Source organism: Strongylocentrotus purpuratus, unplaced genomic scaffold (genome assembly GCF_000002235.5).
Source record: "Strongylocentrotus purpuratus isolate Spur 01 unplaced genomic scaffold, Spur_5.0 spur5_scaffold_5, whole genome shotgun sequence".
Taxonomy (NCBI): Eukaryota; Metazoa; Echinodermata; class Echinoidea; order Camarodonta; family Strongylocentrotidae; genus Strongylocentrotus; species Strongylocentrotus purpuratus.
Window position 1 is genome coordinate 19,972,369 of NW_022145611.1, and position 15,263 is coordinate 19,987,631.

A 15,263-nucleotide genomic window follows, 5' to 3' on the forward strand; every position below is an offset into this window, starting at 1 on the left:
GCGAGCGGCAATTATTTTTTAATTCATATTATTATTATTATTCTTAATACATGTACCTATTACGCATCTATCAACGCCTATTTGAAATTTTTCCTCTACAAAAAAGTAAGAGGTCCCACCGGGATTTGAACTCGGATCGCGAGATTCAGAGTCTCGAGTGCTAACCATTACACCATGGGACCGTCTTTATGTACACTATGGTATTTGAGGTTTGAACAGGGGCATTGTGTCGCTGCGAAAGTTATTTCTAATAAAGAGGGAAAACAATCCTGATAGAGTTTTAAGCGCAATCTCATATCGTATCAAACATGAATGTGAGGGAGCATAGCGAACGAGCTTTGAGGAATTTTAAATAAAAAGTTGTTCTTAGTGGCGCATGTTATGGAGAACGAAAAGGAGGCACTTATCAGAAGGAACAACAACAACACATATTAGAAAAGAAAAGAAACACGTATCAAAGTTTTTATTTATAGATTAAAGAAGTTCACAAGGGGCACTTCTAACACCTGAAAATGTGCACTCACCAGAGATGAAAAAATGCACTTGTGAGAATGAAAAGGGAACCTCCTTTTGCCAAGGGAGGCGGGAGTGTTTGAACACCTAAACACCCCCTGTTTGCCAAGGGGGTTGTTTGAACACCCAAAACACCCCTCGGTGCGCCAATGCTTCTAAGGAATAAAAACTGTTTACCTTTTTTTCTAATCACTCAGGCCTTGCCTTGACAAAAACTCTATCTTTGATTTTTCCTCTACAAAGAGGGGTCCCACCGGGATTTGCACTCGGATCACGAGATTCAGAGTCTCGAGTGCTAACCATTATACCATGGGACCAACTTGATGTTTCAGGGCGGGGTTTGCTTTCCATACATCTAGGCCAGTGGTTCTTAAACTTTTTCCTTGATGGTCCAGATGTGATTTCTATACAAGCTTAAACGTCTAAAACAATGGGCAAATTTAGTTTACTAACTTGATCAATTATTTCCATACATATAAGTTTGTGGTATAATACATATTATGTGTCTTTACATGTGCCTTCATTTTAAGCGTTAACCCTAATAAGGCCGGGGGGCATTATGCCCCCCCCCCTTCACAATTTTTCTGATTGCTCGAGAACGCATATGGATGGCGCCCCGCCACTCGCTGACTTTTTTCTTTCGAGTCTTGCGCAACTTTTAAAAGATTTTTTTTGAAAATCGGACCTACGGTTACAAGGTCACGTGACCTTTTGTCTTTGCATGTCAGCCCGAAAATCGCTCATTTTCGTGATTTGTGTACAAAACATATGGAAAAGTCATTTTTCCTAAAAACAGATCAAACATGGGTTATTGGGTCTTGTTTAAAGTTTAGGTGGTTGTTTTGGGTGTCAAAATAGTTGAATTTAGTAAGAAATGAAATAAAACAACAAAAACAATGAAATACATAAGTTAAAAAAACAATAAAATACATAAGAAATTATCAAAAAAAGGGATAACATAAGGAATAAGCAGGCTCTTCCATTTTTTTTTTTGTATTATTATTCAGAATGGTCTAATGACTATATGTAGTGAAAAAGAATGCCTAATCATGAATAATATGTGATTTATGGGTAAAAATGTGAGTTTTATGACTTTATTTGCATTAATTACCATAAATATGCGAATGAGTGAATTTTTCAAAAAATTGAAATTATCATATACTCTATACACTTCACTTGACATGCGTGCAAATTTTCGCGGCGATCGGCCGCTTCGAGGCCGAGATCTTAAGGGGGGCCATAATGCCCCCCCCCCCCGGCCATACTAAGACCTCAAATAGCCCGGCCTTATTAGGGTTAAGACAATCAAAAGTGATATGCATGTAATATATCAGTGGGGAAAATGCCACCGTTTTCCGGCAGAAAGTCGCTTAAACCAAAATGGAGTTATTGCATACGACGGCATTGAATCAAAATTAATGTTCAGACAATCTACTCCTAAAATTTACAGTACTTTTACTTGTATACTGAAGAAAATGAGCCTTGTTTTAAATTTTAGGTCAAAATAACATACATTCCGTATCAAAAGAGGGGGGACCAGTGTGCCGCGGCCCTTTTAAGCCCACCCACCCCCTATCCCCCTCCCCTCCGGACGGTCCGGACCAACATACTGTATGTCCCGCGATCTGCATCCGGACTTTGAGAAGCCCTGAATTAAAGACCTTCGTTGATTGAAACAGCTCATGAAATACACCCCCTCCCTAGGTGGGGATGATGATAATAATGAGGATGGTGGTGATGGTGGTGGTGGTGATGGCACTATACGGATGCCAAGTCAAGGGTTTGTGCCTGCAAACTAGGTGGTGATGATGATAATGATGATGATAAAGTTGTGGTGATGATGATGATGATGATGATGATGATGATGATGATGATGATACTGATCACGATGCTGCTGCTGCTGCTGCTGCTGCTGATGATGATGATGATGATGCTGATGATGATGATGATGATGATGATGATGATGATGATGATGAATTACGGTGAAGATGGAGATCGGCCTGACAAGTACTGATATGAGGTGGTAAGCACAATCAAGGTGTTCCTTGGATATGAATTTTGAAATATTCACTCCTGCTCTCTTTAGCTAGAGACAGTACCCCATCTACGACGGTTTTGCCGAGAATTTTCATTGCCAGCTGATATGCCGTACTAATGCTCCCCTTTATATATTTTCAACAATCTTTTTGTCTAATAATTACATTTTTCGTTGAGAAAATTTTCTTCATGAAATAATGTTATTATAACCCCATCACCCCCTCCTCACCCCCAGGAAAATTACGAATAAAAGACAATGAGGAAATATTGATAATTAAAAAGATAATTTTGTTTTTTGTTTTGTCCATTTAAAAGAACAAAGATCACAAGCACAGAAATATTGATTTTAAATGATAAAATAATGTTTTATTTGTATTTAAACTAAAAAAATAAAAATATATTCCATCTAAGTATTTAGTTTAATATATCTGTCAATTGCTCTCCTTTTTTCCATCTTCTCCTCTGCTCCAAAAGAATGAGCCATCCCCCCCCCCCCCCCCCACCTCATCTCTTCATTCCGCCACAAAACGAAACAAGATTGGTGAGTGTCACGCATCAATGGCGTATCCAGGGTTATTATACGGAAAATGGGCATAGATGGCTGGTAAAAACTTTTACAAAAACAATAAAAAGGGGGTTCTCAAATTCTATCAGGGTGGGGTACATACTCACATTGTACCCCAAATTTGTCATTCAAAAAATCACCTCTGTTCCGGTTGTATAGCAAATAATCCGGTATGTCGGTACCAGCCATTCTGATCGCTGCATAGCGCCATCTTTCGGTCACGCGCTGTTTTTGAGCAAAAAAAGTTGATTATCGTTTGTATGTCCGCTTGTTACGATTGCCTTATTCCATCTTATATTCCTCTTTATTAATCTGCCTTTCTGTTTGTCTCCTTCTCTCCACCCCCCCCCCCCCCCATACACATATTTCGGTTGTTTACCATAATATAAATGCTAATTATATTTGCATATGTGTTCACTTATGATTCATTTGCTCATTTTATTCCTTGGTTTCATTTATCAATCTTTTTTTAGAAAAATGTCTATAGTATAATTATATTAAAGGATTGGGGCATAGCCCGATATAAACAGAACAATGCTGCATAATTTTGAAATCGTTATCTCTTTTTTTCTTTTCCAATTTTGTTTTCGTTTCTCATTTCATCTTTATGCAGGTTTACACATACACACACACACACACACACACTCCACTGTGATGTAATACAAGTGTAATATGTCTTTTCTCTCCCTTCTCTCTCTCTCTCTCTCTCTCTCTCTCTCTCTCTTTCTTTCTCTCTCTCTATTATCTCTGATATATCTCTCACTTTTCTCCTCGACCATTACCGTCCTTCAATTCTGTTCTTCATAATATATTAAACACTGCATGCAACAGAATCATTTCCAGATTACGATCCATTGTTATTCTTATCTCCCGTTTTCTCAAACCTATAACCAAGCCCTTAACCTGCAATCCAAGCTGACGGACTGAAGACAATGGGTCCTGACTGCAAAAAAGTACAGTCACTCCTTGGTTGAGTTTCGTTCTACCACCAATGCAAGTGCAAGGTCTTCCGCTATATACTTCGTCACGCAAAATCCAAAATAGACATTTTCGAATGTAGGAAACGGAACCTCAATCAGGGGGTTTAGGGCGCACGACATCGGCGACTTATTACAGAATTCTCATTTTGAGGACTTTTTGTGGTGAAAAGAGGGTTGAATGGTTAATGATCGGGGAGGAGCTTGGTTGTTATCGAATGTAACACGTCAGTCAGATCATGATCTTTATTAATGTTTGAGTTGGAGTTAGAGAGAGAGAGAGAGAGAGAGAAGGGGGAAACGAAAGTACTATGCTCACGAAAGAACAGGATTGTGACAAGAAGTTGACAAGATAAAGATATCTTGGGGCGGGGGGGGGGGGGGGAGAAACTGCCCCCACCAACCCCCGATCTACGTCCCTGATAACACAGCAATAAGTTGGGGACAATTTTGAGAATTAAAAGTAAGATTACGTCAACAAAAATAGCAATACAAAATCATCATGTACACAAATCATTCTGGTCTTATAGCGTACATGACGACAACACGGAAATTATTCTCACCCTAATTTAGGATACAATACAATACATATGTACATTTTTCCATTGTATCCGTTACAAACAGTAATAGCTTACATGTAGATGGTGTGCATGGGACGGGAGGATATAATGTATGTTTTGCATGTACTCTTGACAGTATACAAACACACGAGAACAGATGAAGGATGAGAAGAATGACAAGCAAGGGAGCGAGGCATTATCCCAATTATGGGGTGCCAAAAAGGGGGTTGAGGGCGTCGGATAGGAGAACCGTAGTTTCTACCATTTGGTTTAGAAATATAGGTCTTCCGGATGTCTAAATTATGTCAGATAATTCTTTTCGATCAGGAGAAACAAATTAATGAGAACCAAATTTTCTGATTTTTCATAAGGATTGTTGGTCCAATGCGTACAAGTCTGAAATGCAAATCTGGAAATCAACTTTGGATCACCGTTTTGAAATTATGTCAAATAGGAATTGATATTTTTTTTAAAGTATATGTTTTTACCAATTCACATGATTGGTGCAAAGTTCATATTGATGACGATACTTTATTCTATTCAAGGAAAAGAGGAAATAATTTTTGTAGCATATTGGTTTCACAAGATTGGTGCAAATTTCATACTGATGATGCCAATACTATTAAATCGAAAGTAACGGAAACCTATAGTATTTAGTCACTCAAGTCTGTCTGTATGCCTGTTTGTCTATCAATCTATGTCTTCCCCCCTCTGTCCTTATCTTTTCCAGAAACTTCAGTAATATTTTTTTCAAGGTGATGACATCACATGATTAGACCGGAGTCACTTTTCTTTTTACTTACATTATACGAGTAAAGCATAACATCATAATTCTCTTCACTCGGTGAAGGAATGTATAGAAAAATGAATTAATTTCTTTCATGATACTATATCAATGGCAATTAATCACACAAAATATTGCCACTTCCTCTATCTCTATCTATATTATGCCTAAGCAAAACAAATAAGGAAACAGACTTTGTATATATTATTTTTCGCTTATAAATTTGATACAAACCCTTTTAGAGAGTTTCTTAAGAGTATCAACAAACGAATGCGATTTCATATCTAGGGATAAGATTTAATGATACTTATGCATATTGATTTCCTTTACCTACCTCCTCATCACGATTTAGTAATAACCACATTGTGTTCAATTTCAATGTGATGGGCGATTTAGTGAAGTTGGGTGTCTTACGTTTCATAAGCCATTAGTCTGCACAACTATATCAGAGGGCAATCCAATTCTTGTAATAAGTTCATCTTTGTAATATAAGAGAAATTAAGATAAACAGAATGGTTGAAGTTTGAAATAAATCGGACTAATAATAAGATAATTATGAATGTTTGGAATATGATGATTTAATGTGTGTTTTCCATTGCTCTCGTAAAAGAAGTATGGAAAATGAAGTTGCATTTTTTGTAAATAGAAAACAAAAATGATAATGTTAATATAAATTGTATTGAACACCATGAAAGCATTGTGCATTTGTTTTCTCATAAGCCAATATGTATTTTATGTGCTCTTTGTACAACCTTTGTACAAGAAGTATGTATGGGAATGAGGCTGAATTTGTATTTGACTTTGAAGACGTGATGACAAGAGCAATGAGAAAGTCGGGATAGAGGAAAACGTGAGGATCACTTCATTATTTTCACACCAAGGCCGTTATTTTCCAAAGGAGGTAGGTATTGGTGTTATGAGTACAAGGCCAATTACCTTAGCAGATAGAACTCCTTCAGTGATTAGAACGGTATCAATATTTGGGTATCCTTCTGAAATAAGGTGTTCAAAAAATATATTGTTTGGTTTTGTTTTCTTCAACGGATATGTCTACAATGTCTGACTCATTAATGGCTTTTTCATGAAAAAGAGAAAAGGACTTGGAAAACCTTGCAATGAATAGATGAATTACATCCTGTTTATGATGATAATGATAAATTATGACAATACTCTATGAAAAAGCAACTTGCTGGTCGATTATTATCACATTACAAGAATAACGACCGTTGTGATTTTTTTATCCTCTCTTTCATAATTCAAAGGTCAGATGTACTGGAATAACTGTCGCGGAAGTTCATGATTATGATTTGGGTTATGAACTTTTTCCACAACAAAAACGGTACAGGGATAATGAATTGATCATGATCTTAAAACGATTTGACGATTTGAAATCTCCGACTGGAGTAAAGTTCTGTGACATTAATCTATACTGAAACACATGAAAATGGCTAAAAGGATTGCACGAAGCCAAGGTGTTCTGATAAAATTTACTTGAATAGAATATATTGTACAGTACTTTGAAAACTTTTCGATTTCAAGAAAAACATAAATAAATTAATACAAAAACCATAAAGGTCAACTATAAATATAATAAAAACCATGAATATACAGGTTCTCCAATAATTCATCTAATAGATTGTTTGTACTATATTCAAATTTATAATACGAATAAGCCCGTTTATCTTACTTTATAAGTATAAGTGAATTATGGCCTATTCAAAATACATAATTATTGTTATCTACTTGCTGTTTTATCGTTTTATTTTCTATGTAAAGCCACATACAGATATGAAACAATGATTTTTTGAATAAAATGGTTGGCCATTGTATAGACAGAGTTGCACGAGGGTACAATCTATACTTATTTCTTATTTTACATTTAGTATTTCTTGGGCCTATATCTGCGTGAAGGAAAACAATATAGTCTGTTATGGGCGAGATTGGAATTGACCAAATATCTACAATGAAATAAGATAATGCATTTAAGGCTCTCTCAGCAGAGGATACAGTATGATCTCATTAATATAACAAACAAATTATTCATCTCGCAGCTAACCAAGCGTTTACACTTCTCACCATCTTTTAAAACGACCCCATCATTTTCGTTTAAATAAAAACACCTGATGCGATTACAAAATCGAAAGCATCTTGCCATTGTACCGCAGCTAAAATTTAAATGAATTTATACAGTATATCTTTGCAGATGATAATTATTTCTCCGCTCTGCAAAACCCAATTCCGACTCAATAATTCCTCTTTATTTGCTTAACTTCACCTTCTGTTATTTATTTGCTTATTTTCTATACCGTATAGACAACTGATGGAAACACGAAGCAGCTGTCATTCTCACAGACGTTTAGAATTTCTCCGAATACCGTCTTCAGTACGCCAGCAAAGGGCTGCGGTCGGGTGGATTTCTGAAGTCAATATTACGGAGGGTGTAATAATATTCGCGTTTAAACTGAGTTCTGGTTGTGTGATTACATTGTTACAAAAGCCGTCTAGAATTTCTAGCAATTATTGCTTCTAAGGAAAAGCTGAATATTTAGTACATATATTACTTATAGGATACAAACTTGATCCAATCTTCATGATTGTAACTCACAAAGCAAAGGGTATATGGGACTATACATAACGAAATGTCGCATGAAGGTTTGGTCCAAACTTGTATGCTACTTTTTCGTCATATTTTGGATTTGAAGGCACATGAAGAGCAATCCTCTTCTGTGGACTACTGTACAATAATATTCTTCAAAACTGACATAAAGAGAATGAGAAAACTTGATTTTTTTCTTCACCTTTACCCAAACTAAAAAAAGGAGAATGAGTAATATCAGGTCATTTTTTAGTCTTTCTTTACCAGCATAAAATTAATTGTTTAGTAGCTGGTACTCAATCATGCGAAAATCAAACATGTTACTTACTTGCATGATTACGCTTCTGGAATATTTATTTTATGCTGGTAAGGAAACTAAATTTCTAACTGTGTCGCAGGATGTCAATTACTTTATAATCCGTATAAATTTACATAACAGTAAAGATAAGGTTAACTAGGTCTTATCCAATATTAATCATTTCATTTTCTAATTTAGATGCGGTATGGAAATACAAAAGTGAGAATACAAATACTAACAACAAATTATCGAATAGAGCGAACTTTGTCTTTCTAATGAAACTAGTCTAGGCCTATATATTATATTATGCCTACATACAGAGCTTTTCATCAGTATTTGATACAATTATAAACTATATGCATGACTAGTTCATCTTCATCACAAGCACAATAATATAATATGAAATTTAATGCGAAAAGATTTAAAATGATACAAAATATTGACCAATAGTCTCATAATGCAAGCTTTAATACAGGATGAGGATTGTTTGTAATTTGTTTTCAACTCTAAATTTTCGGTGAAAAATTAATGAATGAATACGGTTTTCGTCTTGATGACTGAATCCAATACAGTGAGATTGACAAATTGAATTAGAAAATCGAATTTCCAAAGAGAAATGAAATCATGTACCTCGTTAATTGTTTGAAATCTAGCCAGGTGTACTTCACAACATATCAATGAAGTATCGCTTGTCACGAGAACGCAACGTTGATAATACACAAAGAACTCTGACACAGCTCCGCCCATATTTTTTTTTAGCACACCGTGTAGTTGATTGACGTCGCTGTGTACTTTTGGCTAGTCTATGCCAAGGTCATGCGGCGATGTTGTTCTACACAATATCAAATTGTGGAAATTGCCAAGTAAAGTGATATTCTTTGCACGGTATATTCGTTAATTCTGCCCATCGTTTGATTTCTATTAAAACGTGACGAGTCGGGAGATTTTGGGAAAGGAGTTTGGAGATTAGTGCGAATGATCTCGGCTAATGCTGTGTTAACCAAGGTGGATTAAGGCATATAAGCCGAGTCGCATCACCAAGATTCGGCTCCTAAATATTTAATTTCATTTTCACATTTTTATTCCTTGAATTCATAAGTCCGCAAAACTATATCGTATAGTCAAAGTGGTTGAAATTTGATACTATGTATTGTGAATTGTAATTTAAATCGTCTATCGTGAAATCCTCAATTATTTTTTATCAATACTTCGCTCATAGATTTCATATTTCAGGTAAACGCTTGTAAAGTACACTACAAGAACGTACTTGGAATTGTTTTCTTTTTAACATTTTCAAGGCCGAAATTGACCCTCTGTAATCATCAATACATTTTGTTGAACGATAATTATTGAACAATTTCTGCTTTTTAAATTTATTTATTCATATTTCTTACAATTTATTAGTTTTTTCCTATTTTGCTTTGTACATCCATATTTTTCAACGAAACAACAACTTTAAACGCATTATTTTAGACATTAGAGAATCTTCACGTTATTTAAAGATAAAAAAACAAAAACATTAAGAGGCTCATAATTGGTAACAAAATGTTAATGTGCCGACGAAATCTCTAATAATCCATCACTAAGATAATTAGCTCCCTTTTGGTAACGTTAATGCATTTAAAACGAGTTGAAAATTCTGAAGTTGTTTATCATTTACCCAAAAGTAGGAATTATTTCCTCAATTTGGAATTTATATTATTACCCACTTGTATCCCTCCTTCTATTTAATATCTCTTTGTCACACTCCTGCCCTTTGCATGTTATCTAATCCGATATTTATTCAGCAACTCCTGACGGGGGGGGGGGGGGGGGGGTTATCGATGCCCACCTTCGTTCGACTCAAACTAATTTTCAAACTGGTCATAATCTCGTTTTATTTGAGGAAAAATAAAATGGAGTCACTTTAATCTTATCTCGATATGAAATCTAAGGCAATATCAAAATGATAAAAAGTCACCTCTAAAATTAAAATTGATTTGGGCTTTAAAAAAAATAAAGTCCTGGAATGAATTTAAATACAAATTTATGAATAGATGTGACTAGTTAGACGCACAGCTATTTATGATGTTCATGATTGTAGAGCATAATCATATTCCCTTTTTCATTGATAAATCAGATTTCATGATTGTCTGCGAGATGGAAGCTTCACAAATCATCAATTTTGTTTTACCGTAGAAGCTATATTTAGGCATTTAAAAAAATTAGACGTCATGAGATATTGTAGTATCTTTTTTTTTTTTTTTTTTCTCGATTGAGATGGACCTTTGTTCGGTGTTGTTTCATAATGCATATTCATGAATCAATTGATTTGAATATGCCTCTAGATGTCAATTTATCACGAAGCAGTTAATATTATCTATTTACAAATCTTAACTAGATAGAAAATAATAATTGCAGGAAAGGCATCAGGCCTCGAAAATCACTTGGAAGGTATCGTTTTACTACCGCACAATATACGGTAGCGGTTTCCCGTAAAATACGACAGTGATAAACAGCCTGGGCGTGGTATGAGGGTGTGTCCCCGGTTACATAGCATGAGACCGCAGTGCGCACATCGCTGAATGTACCCCGGTCACACAGCAAGACCGACTCCAAATCGACTGAATCTTGGCCATTCGGGGGTAATGTCATTTTTCGTTCGGTCGATTGTCGTCTCCTCGTTGTGACTGCGGTAATATCGTCGATTATATGTAAAAGCTTTCATTAATAATTGGGCAGTTACTCGAGTGTTGGGTATTTGTATACCTTTTAATATGGAAAAGATACTCTACTCGGAATGGTTAGTGGTAAAAGACGATGCGAATAGAACCATATGTTTTGTAAAAGCTGACGCGCACCTTGGCTGCAACAATTAGGGTAATTATAACAATAATTATTAGGGTTAGCTCCCGAAAGGCTTATTGCAAACTTCTTTTAAACACCGGAGGGCGAGGGGAAAAAACTTAATGAATGAAAATATAGTGAAGATAATATGATGTTTAAATTGATAAAATCATTGAAATCAGTTGAATTATTGAAAATTCTTTTCACTTTTGGGAAAAGCATCAAGCTGGAAATGTATCCTCATAATATAGTGCTCATATATGATTTTGTATACAGATCTTTGTGTCATACTCTCGTCGATGTTTTTGGTATATAACATCATAAAATTTATCATAAAAATGATAAATCTAACAGATTTTGACGAAACGTAAATAATAATGAATTGACACAGAAATGAATTGCCAAACTCGTCGCTTTCGTGCAAAAAAAGGTATAGCATCTTTTCATTAGGAGTTGCCGTATTTTTCTGAGAGGAAAACTGAATGAAACCGGACGGTCATATCACAATGCTTTCACGACAAACAAGCTAAAGATGAATTTATAGGAACTGACAATGAATCGATTTGTGTTTCATATTTCGGTTTATCTCTATCTTTCATTCAGAGATACCTTATCAATTTCATTCATGCTGACGATATTGAGGTCGCATTATTTGCAGTAATCCATTCACTACTAAGTCGAAATAAGACTTGAATGAAATGATGTAAAGAGAAAAGGGATTTCTGTAGCACTCGAAGTGTTTACCAATTACTGTTCTTTACAAAAAGATCAATTTTTTGTCTTCATAGATATCGATATCATTGAGAGCTTGGCATTTTGATAATTCCTTGAGATTAATTAGATTAGGATTAATAATCACACTAATCTCAGAACTTATCCCTCAAAGCTGCCGAGAGCTGATCTCACGAACCCCACACTTACCCAAGAAAAGTGCAGACGAGTCGTGATTTGCCGCCCAAAAAAAGTGCAGAAAGTGCGGGAAAACAGTCGGAGACGAGAGCGGTTCAAGACGTACAATCCACCACGCGCGGCGGAGTTCTGAAGAAATTGGTTGGGACGACAAAAGTGCAACAAATCGTAATCATCAAGGGGAATTGACCCGCCGCTATCCGGGGACGCAATCTTCAAGGAAACACTTTGATCTCTCGGTCATGCAGACCATAGCGCACAATCACTATATAGGATGGGAAGCAACAGCAAAGGGGAAATTTTCATTTTTCAAACATAATTCAATATTCTTGACAATTTCAATCACATCTAGTAAAAATTTTACTCCTTCCTTCTTTTTTCTTCATTCAGCACAAACTGGTAACCATATTTGGTAAACCATCAACAATATTTGTTGGAAATCGTTAAATCTTTTTAATTTTGTGATAGTCTCATAGGAACCTGAATCTCATCTGGAAGGCAACTTGCCTATAACCGTCTCAATCTTGAGGAAACAAAATGTCTAATGGGCAGGAGCTTGATTAATAAAAACGACTAATTAGTTTCTATTTTCGTCATTATTGTATTTTCCCCAAATTTCATTCTCTCACTGCTTGTATACCTAATACCATCTTGTATACTGAAATAATTTCTAGATCATAATCTACAGAGTAACATAAACGCTTATTGCAAGACGATACCCATGCAAAAAAATCCTTGGTGAGACCTTCTTGCAAAAACACGAGTGATAGACAGTCAGACCGCAAGAACGACAAACATGAATAAAACAAACTTGCGGTAAAAAATAAAAATAACGAAATAGATTCTACTAATCTATTTTAAGGTCATGGTGGGCATTCATGGTCGGACCCTCACCTTTCATCCAGTCAATGGTAATGTGTGACCTTGAAAGAAGAGCTGATCTTTAAGTGTCCTTCAGGGGACTTCTCTTAGCATCTCCCACTCAACCCACCCCAGCCTCCATTCATGTAACGATCGAGACATCACTACACAGAGCGGAAATGGCTGGAGATTGGTGAACCAATAGCTTCGGGTCATAACCTAAAACTCAGGATTCCGCTTGTATCCAGTCATCATGGATCCCTGATCTGACGACGTTATTAACATTGCGGCTTAGCGTGATGAGATCGAGTGGGCCTTCTTAAACAATTTCCTCGATTAGGTCTCGGATTTCTCGTCTTGAGTAGATAGCGCTTTAATGGGACTATTTTGGTTATGTCACGTGACTATCATGGTCCAATGACGTGGCTATTTTTAGAATGACAGAAACCGAATTTGTCCAAGTTTGGGGGGATCTTATCCACCCACATTTTTTTTCTTCTTCCGAAACAGCGTTTCTTTGTGAGAGCTACAGGATAATAAACATTTCAAATTCATCTAAATGTCAAGACAGACTATTTACAAGTCATGATTGATACAAAAACAGTACCAAATTGAAGATGATTGTACTTACCCCAAAATGGATGTATTAGGCAATCAGAAACGGGAGAGATGAAAAGGAATATAGAATGGGCAATATGAAAATACTGGACCTTCTTTGAATGAAAATCAGAAATGGCCAAATTCCCCTCTTATCGAATCGATTATTTCATTCTTTGTTCTGTTGTAAATGAAAAGACCTACGAAGGCTATTTTATTTTTGCTGCTTAGATGAATATCAATTTGCTTTCTTTAATAAAAATCTTTAATACAATATTTGTCATCATTTCGGCGGGCTTTTTATCAAGCACAGACGATCATGCATTTGAATTGTCTTATGACTGTTATTCTGAACCTCTCAGACGTTATTTGCTCAATGGATATTGATGAAAAAATTGCATAAAAGGTTGACATTTAAGTAGCTCTGATGACCCAAGTTCTATCGATAGGAATTGTTGAGGAAATATTGACTTGGACATTAAGAGGAAGAAAAAGCCAGCGGGGGAAGAAAGATGCAAACAGAGAGAGAAAGAGAAGACAAACGCGCGCCACAATTAACGCTAGAGGGATGACTGGAGCAATTCAGAGCATCTAATCAACCCGAACAGATACCAAACATTTAGACATGATTAAGGGCAGACAACTTTAGCATGTTATGATCGCTCTCTCTAGCTCTCAGATCACTCACTTTCATCTATCGGGTCCTCTTCTGCATGGTCTCTCTTTCTCTCTCTCTCTCTCTCTGTCTCTGTTTTTCTTCTTATGTTTCTCTCTCTTCCCCTCTCCTCTCTCTCTCTCTCTCTCTCTCTCTCTCTCATTCTCTACCTGTGTTTATACCACTACTCATTAATTTAAAACCCCTTTCTTTATTGGGCGATCTCTCAAAGTCTCGTAATTATTGTCTTATAATTATTATTTTGGTTTCCTTTCTCTTTCTTTAATCAACATTAAACATCTCATTTTCATATACCAAGAAAGAGGTTAATATATTTCGATCGGGCATTGTCTCTAATTCTTTTATTCCTTTTCCCTTTTCCCAATCTCTTTCACTATAATATCTCGCAGAGCTTCCTTTTCACTGGAAATATTTAAAAGTCTGCCTTTCGGTGTGATAGTTCACCTAGGAATACCTGGAAATCCCTGAAAAAATAAAAGCAAAATTTTCTTTTTGGTTTCTGAAACTTTCTTTAAAATCCACATTAAAAAGGGTTACTTGGTACACCCTCTCTTTCTCTCTCTCTCTCTCTCTCTCTCCGACTATGCTTATCAAACGACGTCTGTATCTCTTTTTCACCTCTTATCTCTCTCTCTCTCTCTCTCTCTCTCCCAGTCTCTCACCCTCCATCTCTAACCCTGTTTCTGCTCGGTGTCTTCACGCCATATTAAACCTTTTCATCGACTTAATTGGTCGTGTTGGTAACTTGGATGGTAATAAGCCTTCTTGATTTATCCGGTATAGCCATCTTCCAGTGCGGCGGGTAATTATCTCCCTATCGACTCTTAGGCCTCCTTCCCGCCGCCAACTCGCCGTCTTCGGAGCTTCTCTTTATGCCCCATCTCCAGCGGCTTGGCGGTGCCTTTACTCATTTTCAGTTTCGAGAAAGAAATTACAACATTCGATCTTAATTGAAAGAAGACGCCGAGGCTATGCACTGTAATACTGTAGGACACGGCAGTAATAGATCCATAACAAAATCAATTGGTTTCCTTTTCCTTTAAACTTTCATCAAACGTCGCCCC

General features: G+C 36.2%; 2 non-coding genes across 2 annotated transcripts; both read right to left on the bottom strand.

Moving 5' to 3' along the window:
- Positions 1-110: 110 nt before the first annotated feature.
- TRNAQ-CUG lies at positions 111-182 on the bottom strand. Its single transcript has one exon. It is a non-coding gene; the product is annotated as a tRNA-Gln (tRNA).
- Positions 183-758: 576 nt separating this feature from the next.
- Positions 759-830, bottom strand: TRNAQ-CUG. Its single transcript has one exon. It is a non-coding gene; the product is annotated as a tRNA-Gln (tRNA).
- Positions 831-15,263: the final 14,433 nt, after the last annotated feature.